General features: G+C 42.0%; 1 long non-coding RNA gene and 1 pseudogene across 1 annotated transcript; one reads left to right on the forward strand and one right to left on the reverse strand.

Annotated features, from left to right (window-relative positions):
- Positions 1-4,375: 4,375 nt before the first annotated feature.
- Positions 4,376-4,893, forward strand: LOC124667659. The gene is made up of 3 exons (XR_006991357.1): positions 4,376-4,402; positions 4,571-4,669; positions 4,818-4,893. It is a non-coding gene; the product is annotated as an uncharacterized LOC124667659 (long non-coding RNA).
- An 11,938-nt stretch (positions 4,894-16,831) lies between these two features.
- On the reverse strand, positions 16,832-23,660 carry LOC124663958 (annotated as a pseudogene).

The following is a 23,660-nucleotide window of genomic DNA, read 5'->3' on the forward strand; positions in this document are numbered from 1 at the left end:
GAAGATTCCTCGACTTGTAGGCTGAAGTGTCCCGCTGCCGGTATACCGGTGGCTATAGTGTGCCAAAGTGTGTCAAACCTAGCTTTCCATGTGTATATGGACTAAACAAAACTAAACCTATCAAAAAGTATGTTGGTGGAACCTCGCGCGGTGAAATCTAGGGGGTAGACCCCCGAGGCACGTAGACCGCCGTTATCGGGGGGAACGACCGCCGGGGCACCGGAATGCAACCAAAACTAGCAAGTGGACCTAGGATATGTTTGAAAGTGTGTTGGAAGGTTTGATTCACCAAATGGTGCAAGGCATAGCTCCCATGTGTGAGATTCCTCTCTTTCGGGCGACAGCACTTGGAAGATTCCTCGACTTGTAGGCTGAAGTGTCCCGCTGCGGGTATACCGGTGGCTATAGTGTGCCAAAGTGTGTCAAACCTAGCTTTCCATGTGTATATGGCCTAAACAAAACTAAACCTATCAAAAAGTATGTTGGTGGAACCTCGCGCGGTGAAATCTAGGGGGTAGCCCCCCGAGGCACGTAGACCGCCGTTATCGGGGGGGAACGACCGCCGGAGCACCGGAATGCCACCAAAACTTTCATGTGGACCTAGAATATGTTTGGAAGTGTCGTGTAAGGTGTAAAGCTGCAAGAAATTGCACCAAATATGTGGGGGCGATAACACTTAGCGGACACCGAACCCCCGTTAATTTGCTCCAAAACCACGATATGTTGGGGGAGGGGTCGACGAAGATGTAGATTACTTGTTTTATCGGTATACAGATTGTATTAAGTAACACTAACAAATAGTCTACAAAAAGAAAAAACTAATTTTACAACAAATATAAGTATTAATATAAATATGAATACTACAAAAGAAGGGAAAGAAATGAAACCGTACTCCGTGCCGTGCAAAAACGCACGGCAAAGGGTTGGCCTGCACGGCAAAGCCGTCGTTGCCGTGCATGCATCTTTGCCGTGCGCCTTCGTGGCCTCTTTGCCGTCGGGGTTTTCTTTGCCGTGCGCCATCTGGCTGCTTTACCGTGCGGGGATGCTTTGCCGAGCGCTGTGCTGGCTCTTTGCCGTGTGCTTTTTGTTTGCCGTGCGTTGCCCCGGAGCCACACGGCAAAGAATTCATTGGCGTGTGCGAGGCGCACGGCAAAGAACTTCCGCACGGCAAAGGGCGCTGGAAGCACACGGCAAAGACCCGTGCACGGCACTGAGCTTTTTTCCCGTAGTGAATGTACCAACACCACCTACAGGAAAAAGAAGAATATGTCCATAGCCTTATGGTTGATGGTGCAGTGATCACGCGGCCATGGTCAAGATAATATGTGATTACTTCAACACACTCCTTGCCACAGTTGAGCAATGCGAGTTATCCTATACCTATCTTTCCAGAGTTTTTGTTGCCCATTCCCCGAGGAGGAGGTTTGCTCTTAGGGGTGTGGTGTTGTGATTTCATGCGTGCCTCCCTTTCGGGTTTGTACACAACTTTGTTTATCTATCAATGCATCTTGGTCATCGGACGAGATTTTTTAAACTTCATTATTCCATTAAAATCGCATGAATTGCAAGAAAAGATAACATGAAAAAAAAGGTTTGAGCGAGAAATACAAAATGCCAATTTTGTGATGAGGATGAGACAATACATCATCTTTTCTTCACATGCGCGGTGGCAAAATCAATTGGAGCCACAACCATACCTAGCAATTTCTCGCAATTGTTTCCGCGGATTGTTCGTTGTGTTGGTTCCAAACTTGTCGGCGGCATGTTGCTTTTGCTAGCGGCTGTTAGCAGCTGTGTGTGCTGCTTCCCCCCCTTGGTTGTATGTATGGGTCACTGTTGCCTACACTCCTAAAAACTCGTGAAGCTTGCTCCTTTGAACGCTAGCGGTATGCGGCGCTTTACTTTTCTATTCTAGCTCCTTCGGCTGCTTTTGGTTGTCATTCCGTTATTTCCGTGATAATGGAATTTGATCTAGTGTGGAAGAATAATAATTCCACTGAAACCATGCATTTGTATTGCAATCGCTTAATGGACGTCCTGTCCTTTGAGGAATATCGGTCGACACACTTCCATGTGTCGTCTAGACGATTCCTCGTCTAGAAACAAAGCTCAGTCTGTGGAAGAAAAACTTTCGGGCGCCAAAGCTGGCTTTTTTCAAAAAACCGGCTAATGTGCGTGCCAGTGTGCGCGGGCAGTCCATCCACGTCGTCACCTACCCGCGCCCGCGGGATTCGTACTTGCCTATCCCCTTTCCGCGAATCTAAAGGTATAATAGAGGCAACCTCATGGGGCACCCACCTAAATCAGATTTGACTGACCTTAGATTTTACCTTCAGAGAATCATGGCCGTCCATTTTTTTACCGTGCCGGTATAAAAGGAGGATCCCAGCGAGGAACCCTAGCCGCCGCCCGTCACGCCCAACTCCTCCCCAATCCTCTCCCTCGCCTGTGCTCCCCAATCGCCTCGCCTATTTGCCATGGCTGGGAGACTATTTGGTCCGTGCTCCCCAATCCCATCCCATATTTCTCCTCCACCAATCCAGTGCCACTCCACTACATCTCATAGATGAGGTTGAGTTCGTCATACTCTCCATGGCTGGGAGACGGAGCGCAGGTCGCCGCTCGTTCTCGCCACCTCGCATCGTCAAAAATTGACGGGAGGAGCTGCAGGTGGCCGCTGCTTGGCAGCTTCTCTGCGTCTCTCCCTCGAGCGGTCTGGTTCTCCCTCAATCTGCCCTCCCGTCAATTCATCTCCATGGCATGTTCATCCTCTCTCTCTCTCCCTCCCTCTCTCTCTCTCTCTCTCTCTGAACCCCTTGTGACGGGAAAAGGTGGAGGTTGCCGGGGTGGACGCAGGTGATTCCCTCACCTCCATGGCATTCCCTAGATACTACAGGGTCCTCACTCTCTCTCTGTTTTCTCTTAGCATATACGTATGCTTCTTTTAATTTCGTAGTGTATATTTAGGTTCTGATCATACCACTAATCCTTTCCTTCTTGCTCTGTTTATTTAGGGAAAAAATATAAGGAAGAATCAATTATTGTTATAGATCTCTTGGGATTTTTGGCACAGGTTGATTCGATTCCATTTTATACAAGTATATGAAGGTACAATCATTGTCAATCAGCTTATTTCCATTGGGGGCCTTTTGCTTACATGTACGTATGTAGTTTAATTTCTCAAAGTTGTCCTAAATATGTTAGTGCCATGTTAGTATATGTCAATCAGCTTATTTCCATTGGGGGCCTTTTGCTTACAATCATTGTCAATCAGCAGTAGTGCCATGTTAGTATTTGTCTCAACTGAAAATTAATTTTGTTACTTATCTGCCATATGCACAGTTTGGTAGGTAAGACTTAGAATTCCTAAATATGTTTATCGAGAATTATGTTTACCATTGTTATGCACCAAATTAGTGACAATCGTCTACTTCACATTGTTTTAATGTTGTTTTGACGTTGTCCTTCCAGTTCTTATTCAACAAAGGAACAATGGACGATATGAAGCAGCAACGGAAGGAAGAGGTGAACCTACATATCAGCTCTTGGAATTGCATCGGCATCAACATCCATGTGTTCAAGGAGTTGATATCTGCATGGAACCTAGGCCCTGGAGATCGATTGGTACGAGGAGCAGGTACTGTTGGCATATACCCAGGTAAAGGCCTTCTTCTTCATTCTGCATTTGTGTCAGTTTTTCTGAAGCTGTAAGAGTGTTACCTTGTGGGTAGAGGGATGCTGAAAATGGTTGTGCTACAGCCCTCATGTGCCTTTTTTCCATCTTCATTTTTTCTTCTACATTGTAAATTCGTTCTTGATTATGGTTGTCTTTCTGCTCAGTATATTGATGTGTCCTCCAAATATTGATGCTTTCCTAGTTGGGAGTACCATTCGGAGATGAAGGTACCAGTTTATTCAACCATATAACAGAAGTATGTTTGGCATTTAGCCTTTTTTTGTTACTTGATAGAGTGTGGTTACCTACGTATTGGTAATCTATTTTTATAAACAAGCTTATAGAATGGAAGATATGAATATCTATGTGTCGCAGTTTACTGAACCCATTGAAATTCTACACTTGCCTAAAGAAGAATTACAAAACACTAGAAATTCCATCACATATGAGGATATGTTGCAACTAATAGATTTTAAAACAATGCAGCTGACCATATGAAAATAGGAAAGTTTGCTTTAGTTAAAAAAAATTATTGCTAATGTTGAATATGATATCATAGTCTAAAGTTGGTTGGATAAAATCATGATTGAGCCTCACGATTTTGCCAGGAACACCATTATTTGTAACTCACTTTTATATGGTACCACTTCCAGATTGATAGTAGGGCTTGGATGGCATCTCCTCTCGGTGTTGATAGTCAGAGCATAGGCCTGATATGCTTTCCAGGTCGGTATTTTAACCATATCTTGGAACGAATTTTCTTAAAATTCATTCAGAAGAATGCAATATGATTTATAGTAGCAGAAATATTTAGGTTCACTATATCTTTGATGCTTTATACATTTTACCTTATGCCCGTGCTTCATAATTTTATTATGTGCTACCTATTTACAGGTTCCTTTCTCGGGAACTGTCTACATTGAGAACAGATTTTTCCCTTAAGGATTCAATAGATTACTATGGGCTAGCTCTTGGTAAATCTTCCCAGCTAAGGTAATTGATTTAGTACTACTGGTCTTGTTTTGAGAACATCGATCTTAATTACTTTACCATTGATGGTACTTGTCTATTTAATTACTATGGGCTAACTCCTGGTAAATCAGCATATTTACAACATGGTACTTCTCTATTTAATTACAAGGTATGCATTCCTGATAAAACACATAAATATCATTTATGGTGATAATCCGGATGAAATTGTTGTAATTTGGGCTGAGTATGACCCCTCAAAGACTTCTAAACCTAAGGTAAATGATCATTTGAATCTATTCAAATTAGACAAACCTAGCTAGGGACTTGAGACACACTGAAAAAATATTCCATATGTTTGCTTGGTTTGCAATTTGTTCAGGGCGTTCTTCACTGGGTTGCTGAGCTATCGACCGGAGTTGAGCCATTGGAGGTCGAAATAAGATTATTTGAGAAATTATTCCTACAAGTGGTATAGTTTTGCTGTTGTTCTTGTTGTCATTACATATATGTTTGGACTGTGTCATTTACTTGTTCAGAATAAGTTAGCAGTTAGTTAAGGCATGTATCTGTTATGTTACAGTAATTGAAAGCGGACTTAATTTATTTGTTTATTTCTACAGTATGAGGAAATCCTAGGGTGGTGGCTGTACTCACCCCCAAGTAGCTCAGCAAGTGTACCAAGTGCCCAAAGGAGTTCTGCTCTTCAATCGCATTTCGGAGGCACACCCGTGTTCATAGGTGATCTCTCAAAATAGACAAGGTAGCTATTCTGTCCATGCAACTCATCTATTTTTCTATTAAATGTTGTGATGGCGCTATTCAGCATTAGGCGATCTGTAATGCTTTGTCCAAAGCACCTAAAAAATTTCATTAAATATTTTTCCTCCTGCCTAACCATACGTTTACAAGCTGCCTCCGTTTAGTGCCCACCTCATGTTATAGGTAGTACTAGATGGCTAAAACTCTGCCCCTGACCATGCACAGAACTTGCTGCCAATCTGCTCTTATTAGTTTATCTACAAGTTTCTTAGATGTAATCATTTTTTCTTCTATGCTCCACATGTCCTACATTTTTTTCCTTAATTTGGTATGTATATCCCTTTGAATAATCTGCATGTCACACATATCTGAGATGGTTATGCCAAATACAAAATGTGCAAACTGATTGGTAGCGGCTTCTTGGCTCCATTAACTTCCTAAAATTATTAGATTCCTTGTGGTGCCCATTATGACTTCAGGGTAATGGGCTCCTATCTACACATGTTCTTATACATTCACGATTATTAATCATCCTAGACATTTCCTAACCTATTACTTAAACTTCATGATGTTACTAACCTTTATTCATACAAAATGAATCACTTAACTTTAATGATTCTCTATATGTCTCCTCGGCTGAAGAAACTGCATCCTCCTCAACTAAAGTAAGAGACTAGCGTGGCTTCTCAAGGCAAACTGGTGGCCAATGTAACCTTCGATCTACTCCTTGAAACACCTCGCCAACACTTTTGGCAGCGTATTGCTGTCCAGCCATCGCATGGACAAGCTAGAGGCCGTGGAAAATGCTGCGCCACACGGGCCATTGGGTATATGCAGCCGCCAGAGATACTATTACAACTATGACAAGCCAACAAAGTTGTCACAAGAGTGTTATCTGAAACAACTGAATGAGAAGGACAAACGGTTGAATGGGAAGGACAAGCAGCTTAAAGAATTTACCAACACTTGGACGATCAGCTAAAAGGTGAACTTTCTTAATCAGTCAATGGCCTCTCCGCCCTTTCTTCGTATATATAAGAATCTGTAAGCTTTGTTAATTTTCGGAAAAAACTTTAAGTAGCTCTGTAGCTGCTTGCTTGCTTGTCTTTGGTTTTCTCCAAAGCTTCCAGTCTTATATTCCTAGCTTATATCAAAATGTTTTGTTTTGTTGGTGCTGTTTAGTTTGAACAAATCCCCTTAATTATTCAGTATAACTAGCCCAAAGGTTTTGGATGCTAGCTTTAGATTTTGGTACCTGCGTTGCATCGGTAACTTATGTAGGGCATAAATATAGTGGTAACCTTTGTTGTTTAATTCTAGGAATTGTTCGATTTGATCATCACTCATGTATATGCACTGTCTCCTATTTCTGAAATTTATTAATTTTAGTCTGCAACCACACCTTGCATTGTATGGTAATTGGTACAGACAATCAGATAAATGATATACCTGCGTGATTTGTTTGTGACCCCTGGGATGGAAAGGACCACCCATTTTATTGTGGAAGGGAACCTGATGCTTTCAGCCTCAACAACGAGGATTACTGGTTTGGGATTTAAGCGATCCTTTCTCATTTCCTGAGGGATAAGAATATATATGGGGACACACTGCCGTATGCATACGCATCACATTATGATGTTACTGAGCATGATCAAGATGTAGTTCCATACTTCCATCCTTCGTGCATGCTATCTGTGACGCAAATTCCATTACTTTGTTATGAACTCACATGACTTAGTTCCGCGCTTAATCATGTCATCACTTGAATCGTTCCTTTGGATCAGAGCAAGTGGCTGTGCTTGGTGACTTGAAATCTCGCAGAAGTATTTTTTTTTCCGAAAGTCAACGTGTTTTTGATTCGCGTAGGATTAGCTAGATAAAGCTATATCTCCCTGACAAAACATTTCCTTGCTATTAATTTGTTCATAGACAGACAACTCAATGCATTTTCAGTTAATTCCCTTCAAACACCTATTGGTGCATTAGTATATTATTTTACTACGATCAGTCAGCCATTTCTTGGTTATACTGTTATCTCATTCCATTCACTTGCAGTCCAGCGGTTTGAGGAGATCAGAATAAGGATCTTAATAATGTGCTTGCTTACTATCCACAAATGTAGGTATAATAAAAATTGAAGTTTATGGTTCAGTTTAGCTGATGGCCTTGATGGAGCTTTGCTGATGCTCTTGCTGAATAACTCAGTGACTGTTGAGTGATGATTTATGACTGATAGGTTTGTGCCATTGCTGCAAAACGAAGAAAAGGTAAACTACTCGGTATCATGCCTTTTGTTTAGTATGGTTTTAGTTCCATAGTGATGATTGGTTGTGTTCAACTGCAGCATCTTTTCCCCTCACCTGAAAAATCGATAAAGGCACAATATTTGAGTGTCCATGTAATCCAGCAATTGAAGCCACTCTTTGCCTCATCCATGAGAAGCACCAGAAACCACAAATGTAGGTTAGTTATCTTAAACGTCACTTTTTAAAATGCACCATGACCAAAGTTTTGTCTTTCTGCCTTGGCATGCTATTGCCTTCATGATATCATTCGAAGATGTGAGGCCCCAGTCCTTTTCGCGCAGTTTTATATATTTTTCAATGCATTCTAGATAGTGAAATTGTTCATGCTTATTCCCTCTTCTCAAAATTATGCTTTGGTATGGTACTGCCTTGATGGCATCGTCTGTAGATGAGAGGTCTTGGTCGTTATCATGCCACTGTTTCATATATTTATCAATGCTTCTAGGTAGTGACAATGGTGGACATTTGATGTGCGACAATGGTGTACATTTGATCGGCACGTTGGGAAATTGATTCTGGTTGTTCCTATTGTTCATGATGTCTGAACTCTATTGTTTCCCTCTCCTATTGAAATACTATTCAATTTCTGGATTTCCAGTCACATATTGCTTTCGTTAAATAATCTGCACGCTGGGAAATTGATTCTGATATTATTACTTATTTATCTTCAGAAATTTGAACTGGCCATTTGAGATTTCAGCCATGTTCTATGGTACTTGTATCACTCATGATTCCAGTTCATTTCCTTTGTAGAAATTGATTATGATACTTTTTTTTGTCTTCCAAAACTTAAATCTGGATTTGAGTTTTCAGCGATGTTCTCTGGAACTTTGATCACTCATGTATGTCAACTCAAGCAAGTGGTCGACAAGGATCAGCAGATTAAACTACTTAGTAAACAGCTGAATAAAACGAAGAGCTATATTTAATGTTTTCCTGCACCAAGTGACTGACAAAGACAAGCAAATAACATTTTAGCAGGTTCTGGAATACTTTCAGATGCGATTTATGCAAGCATGAGGAGGTAGACTATCTGGGAGACACGGATCATAAATGCAATCTTGACTCAGTTCTTATTGTAACTGACAAGGCTACTTGCGACCTTCAACGATTCAAAGCAACCAAGGAGATTTAGAAATCAAATAAGTACATTTCCTGCAACTTGAACTTTGACTCCAGTGAAGATGACAGTTCTTCGGAAGGAGTGCTATTATGATGAGCTGCATCTATATTTTGTTGGTTACCCTACAGTTTATAGTCTCTTGTGCATAACACACCCCTGGCTTATTTCCCCATAGAAAACTTATGTACCTGAAACATGATTTATCGATATGTGTTATGTTTCAGACTGGCTCGCCAGTAGCTGCTCATATTTTCATGTTTCCTTTGCGTCTATGCAAACCGAGTTTTGTATTCCTGGGTTCTACCGTAGAATTTACATGATTTTTTCTGATCCGCGTAGTTATGTTATAGTTTTTTTTTGTTAGTTAGTAAGCTTGCGCGAGTTAACATATATTTATGGAGATCCTACTAGAACTAGAATTACCTCTCAGGGGTCTGTCTATATATCATTTAAACTTTGTTCTCTTGATGCGTTTATAAACATACCAGTACAAAATGTATTCTCTCGATACATTAATTGATCAATATGGATGTGTCAGCTATATGTATAGAATGTAATATTGAGAGTCATTTCTCGAACTTATTTCTGTTGTCGTTTTATAGAATGTAAATTGGCTCAAATTTCACGGGATCGTGCGCCAAGGCGCACATCTAAATCTAGTAAACACAATCCATCCACAGGGCGGGAGCACGCTTTCCCCAGCTGCTTCTGCTTGCTTCACCCCGCCGCCGGCCACGCGCAGCCGCAGTAGCCATCAGCCAATCCGCCCGAGCTCCTGCAGCCACCCCAACACAACACGGCCAGCCAGCCAGCCAGCCTTTGACCACCAATGGCCCCTCTCCCCTGGCTTAAATATGCCTCCTCTCATGGACCAATCCCCTGGGAATGCAGCTTGTACATAATGGTGTCAATTTGCAATTTTATTTTGTACGATCCCTGTGAGTCTGTGAACCCAATTTATATCTCTATTCACATACTGCGGACAATTTGCATCATATAGATATTTATGTCTGCAAGCATGCGTGGCTAGTTAGCTTGTATTTGTGTGCATGTACAGGTGGAGCATACGTATGGACAAAATATCCACATCAAATTCTTGGCCTCCCTGGATCCCTGTCTGTATATACCTATATAAACTTTCTCAATTGCCCTTTAAAAAAGTAAACTTTCTCAATTATATAAAAAAAGGAACCAACAAATGCAACACCAAACTGATATCATTATTGTTGTAAATATAGTGATTTTAAGAAGTACGACAATTTAATTCCAGAATTCAGTGCAATAGGGAAATAAATCTAGCATGTATATACACAAAGGAAAATCAATAGCATGTTGATAAGAACAGAGCTAATGTTACTGTCTACCAAATCACTATCTGCAGAAAAGATCGACTGATTCCAGCTCCTAGGGCTTACAAGTTACAATATTCTCCCAGAAAACATTACCTCAATACTAGTCCAGCGATTGAAAAAACAGTGTCGTAGTTGTGCTCTTGCTTGAGTTTGGCAACCAGCAACTCAAGAGGTCAAGCCTAACAGCTGTTTATGAATTAATTGAGTTGTCTATCTTGATCAGAAGTCAGACTGTAATATGAATCTATCAACTTCAGACTTGAGAAATAACTACACCAGATTAATGTACAGTAACAGTAGCTCCAATTTATTTATAAATCTGCAGCCCAGTAGTGCACAAACGCTGGTCTCAACTCTCAAGTCACAATATCACACGCACATTATTGAATCATATATCTGCTGCCCAGTGCCCCAGCATGGTTGTTTGCTAATCCATGTCTATGGTGAAAAGGGCTATATTATAAGGGCAAGTGTGAGAAACTATCATGAAAATTCAGAATCCCATTTACTTGTTCTTAACTAATCTATTATAAAGTGTGAGAAACTATCATGAAAATTCAGAATCCTATGTACTTGTTCTTAACTAATCTATGCAATTTGGACATATATCGGAAGGGCTTACTCAGTCATATCATATGGAGACCACGCTAGCCGGACAGGGCGCATCTAGTGTCCGGATCAAATCGCGGATCTTGTAAACCTGCATCCGAGTGCTTGTTGACGACCAGTAATTTTCCTTGGGACTCCACAAAATCATCTGTTTTGTACGTCCTCACCCTGATGTGCGCCCGGAGGTGTGGGGCATATCTTGTTTCATCAACGCTCCAACAACTCATCAAGCGAAGCCCCTTTCAATCCCCGGGGAAAGGAAATTGTAGCTGTGCACAACCAGGTCTTCATCTTCCAAGTTAGACACGACCGGAATCTCAACCACAGACAGCGGCTTAGCGCCATCGACATTGATCTTGTATCCAGCGATGGCCTTTGCAGTCCTCGATAAGCCGAGGAAGAGCCCAGGGCTGTGCGGGATGGCTCCGTTGACGAACGGTAGGCAGTTCTTGTCATCCGCCGTCGACCACCTGTTGGAGTTGGTGTCGAACGCGTAGGTGCCCACATGCCCGGTCACGGACACCAGTATGCGGGAGCCCACGGCGGCGTAGGACTTGACGGTAACGCTGGGCGGACAAATGTAATCCCCTGGGGTGAGTTCCCAGGGAAAGAATGGCGGCCGCTTCAGGCGGCTCCACTTGCAGTTGGTTAGACGGCCGTCGACTTCCCGTGCAGTCGAGAGGTCGAGGACCTCGAACCAGGGCACAAAGTTCAGCGGTCCCACCACGGAGGGGGTTCGGGCCAGGGCGTAGATCTTGTGGTCGATTGATAGCAGGATCGGGTAGCTCTTGACCGACTTGGGCTCCGGTCCCCGGATCACCGACTGCTTTCTGGTGTCGAAGATGATGGTCCCCGGGCCGTAGCGGCGCCTATCGGTTGAGCAGCCGCCGACGCCGACGATCCACCGGCGGTCCTTCGATTTGAAGGGGACGAAAGACATGTTGTGGTTGCATTTGAGGCGGGCGAGGCGGCGCGGGATTCTCACCGGGGTGTCGCCGCCACCGCCGTCGGTGTAAGGTTCAATCTTGAACACGGAAAAGGCAGGGCTCACGAACCCGTGGCCTACAATCAGGTAGGCCGACTTCTCCACGTCGGCCGTCCTCTGCTTCTTCTCCGGGCGCACGATCTCCTCCGCTTCGGCCATCCTCTGCTTCTTCTTCTTCGGGAGCATGGTCTCGTCCACGTCCCTACCTCTTCTACAGGGCCACCTCTTCATCTTTGTTCAGATGAGAATACGGCCGCTCGGGATGATGTCGGTTTCTTTTTCCGAGATTGCCAGATGTAGGGCCAACCCCACACGGCCCACCTTGGTGTTGAGCATAAAAGCTAGGGTGAAAGACGACTATGCATAGAGGTTTTGCAGCGCCGTCGCCTGTTCCCGCGAGCTGAAGGATGCAGGGGTCCAAGGACCGACGACTTTCTTTTTTTTCTATCGCGACCAGGAAAGGGAGAAAGAAGCGTGTCTTATTAACGTTTCGTTCCTTGGTCTGTTACCTCCCTCTTGTATTATCTTTTTTTTTTGTTGCGAATCCCTCTTTTATTATGAGCGCGTGATTTTATTGTTTTGTTTTCTCGCGCCGCCCGCGGATCTCTCCATCGGACGATCTGATCAGTGCGTCATCTGATACACGCGCGCATGGATGCAAGGGGTCCGTTTGGTTGACCGACGACATGCGCGCGCACATGTGTGCCAGATTCTGAGGCGGCGGATGTAGACAGAGAGAGACCGAGTTCAAGGACTCGAGTCGCAGAAACATGAGTGCCAGGCTGGCTCCAGCAACGCTAGCTTATACTATCGATTATGTGCTTTCTAACTCAGCGCATAAGCAATCTGGGGTGCAATCTCTCAACTGAACCAAGGATCGTGTAGGTGGAACATTTTTCAAAATATAGAACTTTCTTCCTTAAACACTACCTCAATTTGATTGCCGTTTAATATCTCAAACTGACCAATTCTTAATTACGAAAAAAGGCTTGCTTGTTTTTCCCGTGAGAAGAAATATAGGCATGCATGCACGCGTGCGTGCGTGGTTACCTGACTTCCTGCTTCTCGTCCATCGGCGCGTGACAAGATCTATGTACTCGGCGCGCGCGGACGTCCGGCGTCGATCCATGCAAGACGCTGGTGCTGCCGAGGCCACCCTGATCCCTTCCGAGAAGAGGAACAAATACGTACGGTGCGCATCCACGCTCAGGTCCAGCCTATTGTTAATTGATTCCGTAAGAATTTAGCACCGAACAAAACGAGACATAATCAAGATTCCATCACCAGGTCGTATATCGGAGGAGGAAATACCTATCTCACACAAGACCCTGTTGCCTTGGCGACCCATGCATCTTCCTCCATAGGGAGGTCACTTTGTCGTAGCAGCTGCACTCCGTCGCTCTCCTCTCCTCTCCGAGCAAGAGTCAAAGTCTAAGTCGTCACACACGACGCACGCGTTGGCTACATCCCTCTCTATATTTATAGACGGGAGGAGGTCAAGGTAGAAATTTTCGTACAAAAAAATTCCGCGCCACTTTTTTTATTTCCCGCCCTTCTTTTGTTTTTCCCATCCATATGCAGCTGGAGAGAGATCAATCATGTGAGGGAGGGATGGACGGCTCACATGTCGCAGAGCACGCGGATCGGATCGCTGCTGTGGCCTGCCAAATAAAACACCTCCCGTGTTAAATCAGGCATGATTGATGATTGCCTTTTGTGATACCATCCTTATAATTGCTTCCACGGATTACTCTCTTTTCCACAGAAGGCGTCTTTCAAAGGCAATGGATCCCATCTCCCGTTACTGGCGTGACTTGTCAAATGAAACACCTCCATAAATCAGGCATGATTACCGATTTCCTTCTCCGATCATATGGGTATGTCATCTTAATAATAGCTTCCATGAAATCAGTCCCGAAATCAAGACACGGAATTAAGGTGATCATGCTTCATGCATGGTTTGGTGCTAATTGACCCCAGACTCTCGCTAGTAGCACACTGATTGTTGTCCGCCCCTAAATGCTGATTCCACAAATTTCTCCATCTCAAAGGAAATACTACCAAAATAATCTAGTCTGTCCCATGCTTGTTTCCAATAGTAACTAAAAATGATGAGGCTAGGTTTGTCGCCATGAATGGAAACAATATTTTGTTTGTTCGAAGGAAAACACACAAAGAACAATTCTCTACTATTTCCACCATACAAACTGCAGTGCATTTCCGCTAAGAGATTGTTTCCATCAGCGATAGGTTTTGATGTTTCAAGAAAATTAAATCCATGGTTAAAATTTTGATTCTTTTGACGGTTAAGATGCAAAGAGTCATGTATCTCTAACATAGCAGGTGTCCGGGTAAACAATTAAGGTAAGAAATTGGCGTGGATCACGCCTGCCGATTGATTTCACTACTATTTGACGCCAGGCTATGCCTACTACTACTACACATTGTTCTCAATATCTTTAGGGAACTACTAGCCTAACTACTTCAAGGAATCACTCCATATCTTTAGGAACTTTTTACCCGGACATAAAGGTTTCAAGAAAATTAAATCCATGGTGAAAATTTTGATTCTTTTTTTTTTGCGAGAAATCCACCGATCTATTAATAATCATCAACAGTAGTACAAATAAGCCAAAAAGTAAAGAAAATTACAAATTGGTACTCGGACCACCTAGCGACGACTACAAACACTAGCATGAGCCGAAGGCGCGCCGCTGTCCTCGCCCCTCCATCGCCGGAGTCAGGCAAAGCTTGTCGTAGTAGAGCTTGTTGTAGTAAACAGATGGGAAGTCGTCGTGCTAAGGTCCCAAAGGACCAGCGCACCAGAGCAGTAACCATCGCCAATGATGACAACCGTAGATTGGAAGAGACTATCATGAAACCACACCAATAAACACGAAAACCGACCGGATCCCAGGGGATCCGATGGGCACACAACTCCACGCGCCCTCCGTCAGCGCTAGATGCACCACCGGAGCGAGGATAGGGCGGGGAGGACCTTATTCTGACTTCAGGATGTAGCCGCCGCCTCACCATCCCAAAAGAGAGACTGAAAAGCAAACTAAATTAAGAACGGAAACTCCCTGCAGGCGAGGGACCGTGGTCCGCCACACCTCCAAGGCCAAGGCCACCGGAGGCGGAACGGACCGACGGTATCGCCGGCGAGGAGGACAGAACCCTAGATGGGTTTTGTGGCTTCTTTCCGCCGCCGCCTGCGCTCCTTGGCACGTACCGGTTCGTCAAGTCGATGCTTTTTACCTATTTCGGGAAATTTTTTGATTCTTTTGACGGTCAAGATGCAAAAGGTCGGGTAAACAATTAAGGTGGTCAGGTAAACAATTAATGTAAGAAATTGGCGTGCATCATGCCTACTGATTGATTTCCCTACTGTTTTGAGGCAACGCTATGCCTACTACTACTAGCCCAACTATTTCAAGGAATCACTCCATATCTTACTAGCAAAATGATCACCCGCCCCATGTTTGATTGCTTCTGTTTTGCCATCAATGATTTTCCTACTTGGTTTTTCCATGATGGAAATAGTATTTGGATTGCTCAAATCAAAATACATAAGGAAAAGTTCTCTCCTTATTTCACCATGGAAACTGCACCGCAGTTCAGCTAAGAAATTGTTTTGACCACGTGCACAAAACATTATCATTAGGGACTCCGTTTTTTCTTTTAGGGATGGAATGAGTTTACACATACGTGCATACATGTTACCATTGGGGATATAAGTACACAGGCTTGATATAAATCACCAAGTGCAATAACAAGCCAGCATACATAGGTTTGCAAACTCAAAATCTGGATCTAAATACATAAGCCAACATACACCTTATATGTACCACAAGTACTACATGTTATTTGGATACAAATGAATACATTCACACGTGTTGGCAATGTACCACCTAGCATGTTTTCCAACAAGCCTGCTAGTGTGACTTAAATCTTCTTTGCGAGGCCCTTGATGAGGTTCTTGAGCCCCACCTTGATGGTGCTCTGCTCGGTACATCCTTCATCACCCGGTCCAACTCCTTCTCCACCAGCGAGACCTACACCGTTTGAAATAACAACATGAGGGTTTCTCCATATAATTTGGTCATCCCTGCCATATACAAGCACGCTTCGTATGGCAAAGAGATAAACTACAATTTCATGATAATCTATTCTAGCCCAAGGTTCTCGCTGAGAAATATACAAATTGTAGCCTAAGTGGTTGTTGACCAAAATATAGACATGGGCTATATGTTCAGTACTGGTAATTGTTATCAAGTGCAAAAAAGAAACCATGTACAAACTAACATAGATGTCTTAGCATCAATATCATATATTGGCACACTACACATCAATCCCGGCCACAACTCAGACGAGCAACAAGCAAAATTGCATTCACTTCCATGGTTTGGAATGCACCAAAGAAGTGTAGAAAAAAGACCCACCTTTTAAGATAGAGACCACCATAAATCTCAATGTGGAGCAGATACAACCCAAAATCCACTAGTGGCAAAGAGAGATGACTGGAGATCTTGCCCTGAATTCATAAAGGAAGAAAAAGAAAATCACTTGCACATCATACAAACACTACTTATATATAACGTGACCAAATAATGTAATTCGTTAAAGGTGGCTTTAAAAGTTGAAACTTTTCAAGTGAACATGCTAACACCAGATCTATATGTCTACTAGCAAAGGAAAAAAATGATTACTTTGCTAACAAAAAGGCATCTGAAGCTTGTAATAGGCTTGACAGGCTAAAATAAATGAGAGCTGCATTAAGAAGTGCTCAGCACACAGAAAAGACTAAAAGCTTGTACATCAACCAGAAAAGCAATAGACAAGCCAATCCCACATTCTTATCAACTACTGTATAAAATGATCTACTTCTCAAGAAGAAATAAAATATGAGTTATCCAGTTACTTCCTAGATTCCTGCACTGATCATGGTTGCCATTTGTGGTACATATTGAACAAAGTATTCTATAATGAATCCAGACAAAAAAAAAGTACTAAATTAATAACCTAGATTCAAGAACCAAGAACTATTGCAGAAGATCTTATGTGTGGCTCCAACTAGAAACAAGAGAACTAGAATCCAATGTGGAACATGATCCATAGAATCTCAGGTTGCCGACATAAGGAAAAATGCAGAGCCCACACATTCCTCCTCTAGTGCTCCATCTGCAACAGCAAGACATCACTAATTCAGAAAACCATATTTGCAAACTTTAAAAATGAATTGGAGCATGCATCTCTCAGACCAAAGCACATACAAAAGTAGTAGTTGTTGCATATACATCAACAACATTTAGAGCATCAAACATAAGCCAGGCTCAGGTTAAGGCCATTTCTACATAGCAGGTTGTAATGTGTGCGAGCACATGATTGTATATTAGGCACTATTCTGTAGCAATGCATGACAAACAGTACTGTAGTTCACCAAGTGCACTTCCTGCTATTGTAATGTATGTCTCTACAAATAAATGTTATTAAAAGACCCAAACTTATTCTGCTGGCCTACCGAGGAACATATATATGACCAAATCAAGTGCATATTTTTAGCTATTAGAGTATAAATTTGCAAGCTAGAAACTAAACATCATATTTTATCCATAATTGACAAGGTGTAAAACTCAGGACATCAGGAAACGAGAAACCAAGACTAACTAGAGAACAACCAAGCCATGACTAACATAATTGATATGGCTCTTCTCTCGCCACAAGACTTCATCCTCTTCTCCACAACTAGCGACTAGTGATTCACCTTCCTAGTCATTCTGGAAGCACATAAAAAACAAAAGAGATCAATTCCGACTTAGCATGTGTGCCAGTTGCGTTAGCTAAATGAAAGGCACATAATCACCATTTCATCTGCCATCTTAAGCTGCAGCATAAACAAGTCTTCAGAAGACAAACGGATAGGAACAATGCTATACTGCAATAACAATGAGAGGATCATGCAGCAAATTCATGTACATCTAAGTCAATTTTAGCTACAACATAGATGGCAAGCAATGAGCTAAATTTCCACGGCTACACGAATCTATGCACACTAACCAATTAAACAGAGAGAAAAGGAATGTACCCTACACCAGCCCTCCAAACAAGTGACCAGCTATCAGTGGAGAAAAATGGTATCAATCTCCGAGCAAGACAATAACTCAACTCAAATGAGAAACAGAGGCAAGGGGTAACCTGCCACATTGCTCGAGTGAACTATAACTACTTTTATAGTGGCCACAAATCAGACAGTAATCAAATAGGAAGAACCACAAGCCAAGAAAACAAATTCGATCGAAGCCTCACCAAAAATCATGTTGCTCATGAGATCGGCCAACACACAAATAGATGTTTAGTTTGAACATAGCAAAAAAAGAATAGATAAACGGTGAAGCCAAAGCAGAATAGACAAAAAAAAATGATAGGAAAACAAGCTACGGAGTACTTCATTTGATAACAAGCAACAATATCTGAACATCAATTGACAAAATCTCCGACTAGCCCCTGGAAATGTGGCCAGCCAACCGCGTAGCTAGGAAGATACATCAATCCCCGAGCAGCACAACGACTCCGATGACAAGAGAAATATAGGCTGGAGGGTATAACCCGCCACTTCACTAAGTTATACTCTCACTACCTATACTTCTAGCCTAATAGGAAAGTGATCAAAAGCAAGAACTACAAACAAAGAAGGAACTACGGAGTTCAGTTAAAAACATTCTCCCAAGAGAAGACCAAGAAGTTAATCAGTGTTTCTAGCACTCAACGAACTGAGCTAAAACACAAATACTTACCAAAGATACTGCTGCGCAACCACATAAACACAAGACACTGCTGCGCAACCACATAAACATACTTACTTTCCAGATAAATGTGGCTACGAAACATATCAAAGACTTAAAATAGTACATACCAATAAAGACAAAAGTTATGACACAACATCAGTTATATACAAGCAGTGGATTTCTTTAGTCGGGTAAAGATATCACCATCCAGACAAGGAATATGTTACAGTTTGCCATTATCGATCTTCAGAATACTGGAACATCGCAAGCTCTTTCCAGGAGGTCATGACATACACGTCTAGACATCATAAAGCATAAATAAAAATCATTTCATTTACCTATGCAAAAACTTGCGGTGGAAATCATGACTGATGGTGTCGTTCATGAACCGTTTGAGTCTTGGCCTCCACCTGCAAGGGAGCATTCATCGAAAGAAGGCATATAATACAAAAAAAATCACTCGCTAAATCTTCTGTTCACATAGAAGGAGCCCGAGTTATTCATATTGATTAGTGGGTTTCCTCGCATCAGCTTAGCCTCCTTCATCTTGGCCTCTTCTTCTGCTTGATGGTGGTACTGCAGAAAACACAGGGACGAAGAACTTATCATTAATTTTTAGATCTAAAGACAAAAGGCCACCTCAAAATGATAACAGGGAGAAGAAAACATCTTTCTAAGCATATCCTCAGCTCTTTCTTTTTTTAATCCTTTTGCGCTCTGCGATCAGAGCTTCAGTGTCATCATCGTCATTTTTGCATGGAAGTTGCAATTATATGAGTAAGAACTAGTGAACCACAATAAACTGAGATAACCAGTTCAACTAAAAAAGGCCCAAATAAATAGCCGTGTACCCCAAAAAAAAATCAAGACCCTCAACAAAATTTCAAGATAGTCCGTGCATCATTCTTTTCGCCATTTTGTAACTTGATGTAAACACATCCCATCTAGAATGAACTGAGCATGCTTGGGAGTGTAGTAACATGTTACCCAATACCAAATTTTATGGTAGATGGCATAGAAGGAACAGTTTCATCCCCAATCCACGAAGCAATTTATTAGTGCAGTTAGAAGATGTACCAGTTAATCCCATCCATGCAACATCGAGCAGAGTCTAATCAACATTTTGGAGAAGTATGGTTTATTAATTACTGAGCAAGAAGTAAACATACCTTTCATCATCACTTCTGGCCTTCCACGTCACAGACAGTTGCATCAGTTTCCGTGGAACTATCTTATCCTCATCCCATTTGAACCTGTGATTGCCAACAGAGTAAATATTCATGCTGCCTTGAACATAAACAAGCAGCAAACAGATTTTGCTATAGCATTAATTAGTTTCACCGACCTTCTAAGAAAATGCCTACACTTTTTCACTGGTCCCTCTCGTCTGCAAGAAAAAAAGGTTTCGTTTATCAATTGCAATTCAAAGGTACAAGGCAACAACAAAAGACAAACATCATGGAAGAGAAGTTATGGATATTGCAATCACGATATCTACAGACGAGAGAGAAAGCACATATTGACCTAGAGGTATTACCAACAGAGGACTTATCCTTGGATGAAAAGTGCTTGCGTTCACGCTCCTCAAGTTCATCCCTGTGATTCCTCTTCGGTACCTCCTTTTCAGTTTGTTGTCCCTCTTTTCTGCACATGAGCGGTAACATCAGTATTTATTGAGAGGAAGATACTACAAAAAAAAATCGTAAGTACCAGCCAATTTTATTCAGGATTGTCAAGGTCAACAAGTAAAATAATAATGTGAAATCGAAGCGTTAGTTTAGCTTTATGTGGTGCTATTGATTCTGGTTAACTAATAAAGAACACATGAGAAACATATGAAGCATGATAAACCATCAGTTTAGATTTACTCTCTTGTTGCAGCAGTAGCAGCACCAGACAAAATTCAGAAAATCAAAGCGGTTACACTTGTGCAAAGTAGCTATTGAGGCACCAAACATGTAAAATAGACAGTTGTTTTGTACTACCTACCATCTACATATGCTTATAAATTATGTCATATTGCATTTTCTGTTGTTTTAATTGTTTTGCAACCTTAGAAATTATATATTGGCGATTGCAGCACAAAGAAAGGAAAGAAGACCTTATGAATTCTAATCCTACTATGATGTGAAACTATCAATCTAGGATGAATCCATACTTGATACATGTCCATGATCCAGTTCGACATCTCCTATTCCGATCCAAACTAAGCTGCATGCTGTCCTTCTGTTGGCTTGGGTTTCCGCCTGCTATAGTGTATTCCCCATGTGACATGATTTCACATTATTACCGTTTTAGTCAACATGAAAACTAAGAAGAGAACTTTACCGTCTTACAAATTGAAATATGGAAGTTAGATATACATACTCTAAGTGTAGTATAACATGGTTGATATCGATCTAAAAACAAAATACAGCTGATATCTATTTTTTTCAAAAAAAAACCTAATAGTTCAGTGAGTAATTTATATTTTGCATACCAGGATCCTAACATCCATAAATGCTACACATATACGTCATGCACAAAACAAAGCTGATTCTGATGGTGATACATTTTATCAGCGGTGACAGGAATATATCAGATCTCTAGTTATGCAATGTTAAAACACAGAAAGTATATTACAAGCTCATGGACCTTACCATGATTTCAAAAGCATGGGATAAGTAATCTTTGATGCCGTCCTCCCAAAGTTTAAAATAAACATGCAGGTGAGTGTTTCTTACATCTCACCAGAGGGAATACATGACATGAACGATGATAATGCAACTTTAAAAAATTATATTCACATCAGGATCTTAAAAAATACAGCATTAACTAAATATAAAAATATTTATGTGATGAATAAGGAGTTGGTTATTTAGAAAATAGATTGAAAATAATAAACACAATGGGAGGACAATGATTATATAAGAACACCAAATTTCAAATTGATATGACACGGGGCAAGCTATAGCAGTCAGAGAAGTTCCTAACCTTGCAAACTGGGTATTGAGTGCCCTCACGTGCTAACTGGCGGCCTCAACCTGTCGAGAGTCTAGAGCATGAGGTCCTGCAAACTGGGTATTGAGGTCCTGCCGTGATGGGGAGACTCTGCCTTGTGAGCGTTCATTACCAACTCTCTTACTTGATGTCTGCATCATTACAATAGCAAAATAAATAGGGACAGATTCTACAACAAGATGAACCAACAAAAACATCTAACCAAGATCCATATTAGAGGCTCACACGGAAGCAACAATCATAAAAGAAAATTTGTATAGTGCAGCAGCACTGCTATTTGACTGTAAATCTGTCATTCGCCAAAGAAAAATATTAAATTTGTCATTCGCCAAAAAAACTTGCCCAGATAAAGCAATTGGAGCCACACAAACAATCCGAAAACCTACCCGCTTGATCCCTAATTATTTGTCCATCAAATTCTGCACCAACTGAAGCTAATATGGCGACTAGCGACTAAAACGACAAAATAGAAGGTTTTCTCCAGGAGATTGGTGGACTGATCCACTTAATCATCAGACCATGCAAGCGTTAGTACCAAGTGCTAAAAACACTATCACAACATACATATAGCATATCGACATCCATACAACAATTGTAACTTTTTCTTCCCGTCAAATATAAGCTCCAAAACAATTTTACATCTAAACTAATATAAACAACACGAAAGGGGTTGGATCCATATAACATCAACCACACAACCGCATCTAACGCTTCAGAGTGCCCCCAATGATGCATAAGTGGACAATGGCAATGAGAGATTGAGAAGAATGTACAGGAGAAAGGAAATGAGATCCACTATCTTTTTTTCCGCGTATATGAGATCCTTTGGAGATGCGTGGTAATGCAGCAATGTTTATAGAAAATAGAGATCTTTATCTCAGTGTCCGCATCTACAAACTCTGTAGAAGGGAATTAGACCCACTATCACTTTTTGGTGCTTACTAGTGCATATTTTTCATTAAACTATTTTTATATACATGGTTTGTATTGACTAACTTTTGTTGTCACATCTCATTTCTAATAATACTGGATTCATACATAATGGTATGTGATTCAACAAGAAGCTAGCAGGCCAATTACAGATTATGGATACATTATTTTCTGATGGCCACAAGAAATGAGAGAACATTTAAATTCTGATGAAGCCTTTATTACTTGTTTTGCTAACTAGAAACATTGGAGACTACGAGTAACTCGTAGCAAGTTTTTTTTTTTTTGGGGATCACAGTAAAGCTAGGTAGAATCCTGAGAAAGAAGGCACTGCAATTGTACTTTGTGGCAGTGATATAGCTACCAGTGACCCATTCAAAGGCATTAGCTTGACAGATTGATTCATTCTTCCTTTAGTCAGTTACAATAATATATTTGCAGCCTACTTTTGTTGAGTTCGTATCAGACGCGTGCAAGATTACTAGTGTTTGTAAGTAAGAGACCTGAAGTTGTATCCAGAATTGAAAGTAGGCACTGCATAAGAGCGGAATTGCATTTTGTTCAATCAATTAGCAAGCCGTTTCCATTTTCTCTACAACAATCAGAAGCAAGGCAGTATCACAAACGAAACCACGCATTCACCAGCCAGCACAAAAGAAACGGCACAACCATTGCACACCAGTACACCATGCTGCATCGCATCTGCTAGCAATGCCCATTGGAGTTCATCTAAATAGAAAAAAAAAAGTAAAATTGCAAGGAATATTCATGAAGGAGAAAGGAGGAGAGGGGCCTCACATGGCAGCTGCAGGTTGGGGAGGTGGCCGACGGAAGCGGGAACGGAGTGGTCTCAGGCAGCAGCAGGTCGGGGACGGATTCGGCGTCCGCAGCTCGGGGAGGTTGTCCAGGAGGTCGCCGGCGGCCGGGAAAGCGACCACCATTTACTCCTCCTTGCCTCGCTGCGGCGAGCTCGACGGTGGCGGGACGCGGACGCCGTGGAGGAGGACCTCCAGCGTCGGCCGGTGCTGCTGCTTGGGCCGTTGCCCACAGCTGGTGCATCGAGGCAGGGAGGCGGAGGGGCGCCGGGAGCCCAGGTCGACGGAAGGCGCCGTGGCAGCGAGTTGGGTCGTGAACTGCGGCGTGACGGAGGCGCCCAGCTCCAT

Source organism: Lolium rigidum, chromosome 6 (genome assembly GCF_022539505.1).
Source record: "Lolium rigidum isolate FL_2022 chromosome 6, APGP_CSIRO_Lrig_0.1, whole genome shotgun sequence".
Classification (NCBI taxonomy): domain Eukaryota; kingdom Viridiplantae; phylum Streptophyta; class Magnoliopsida; order Poales; family Poaceae; genus Lolium; species Lolium rigidum.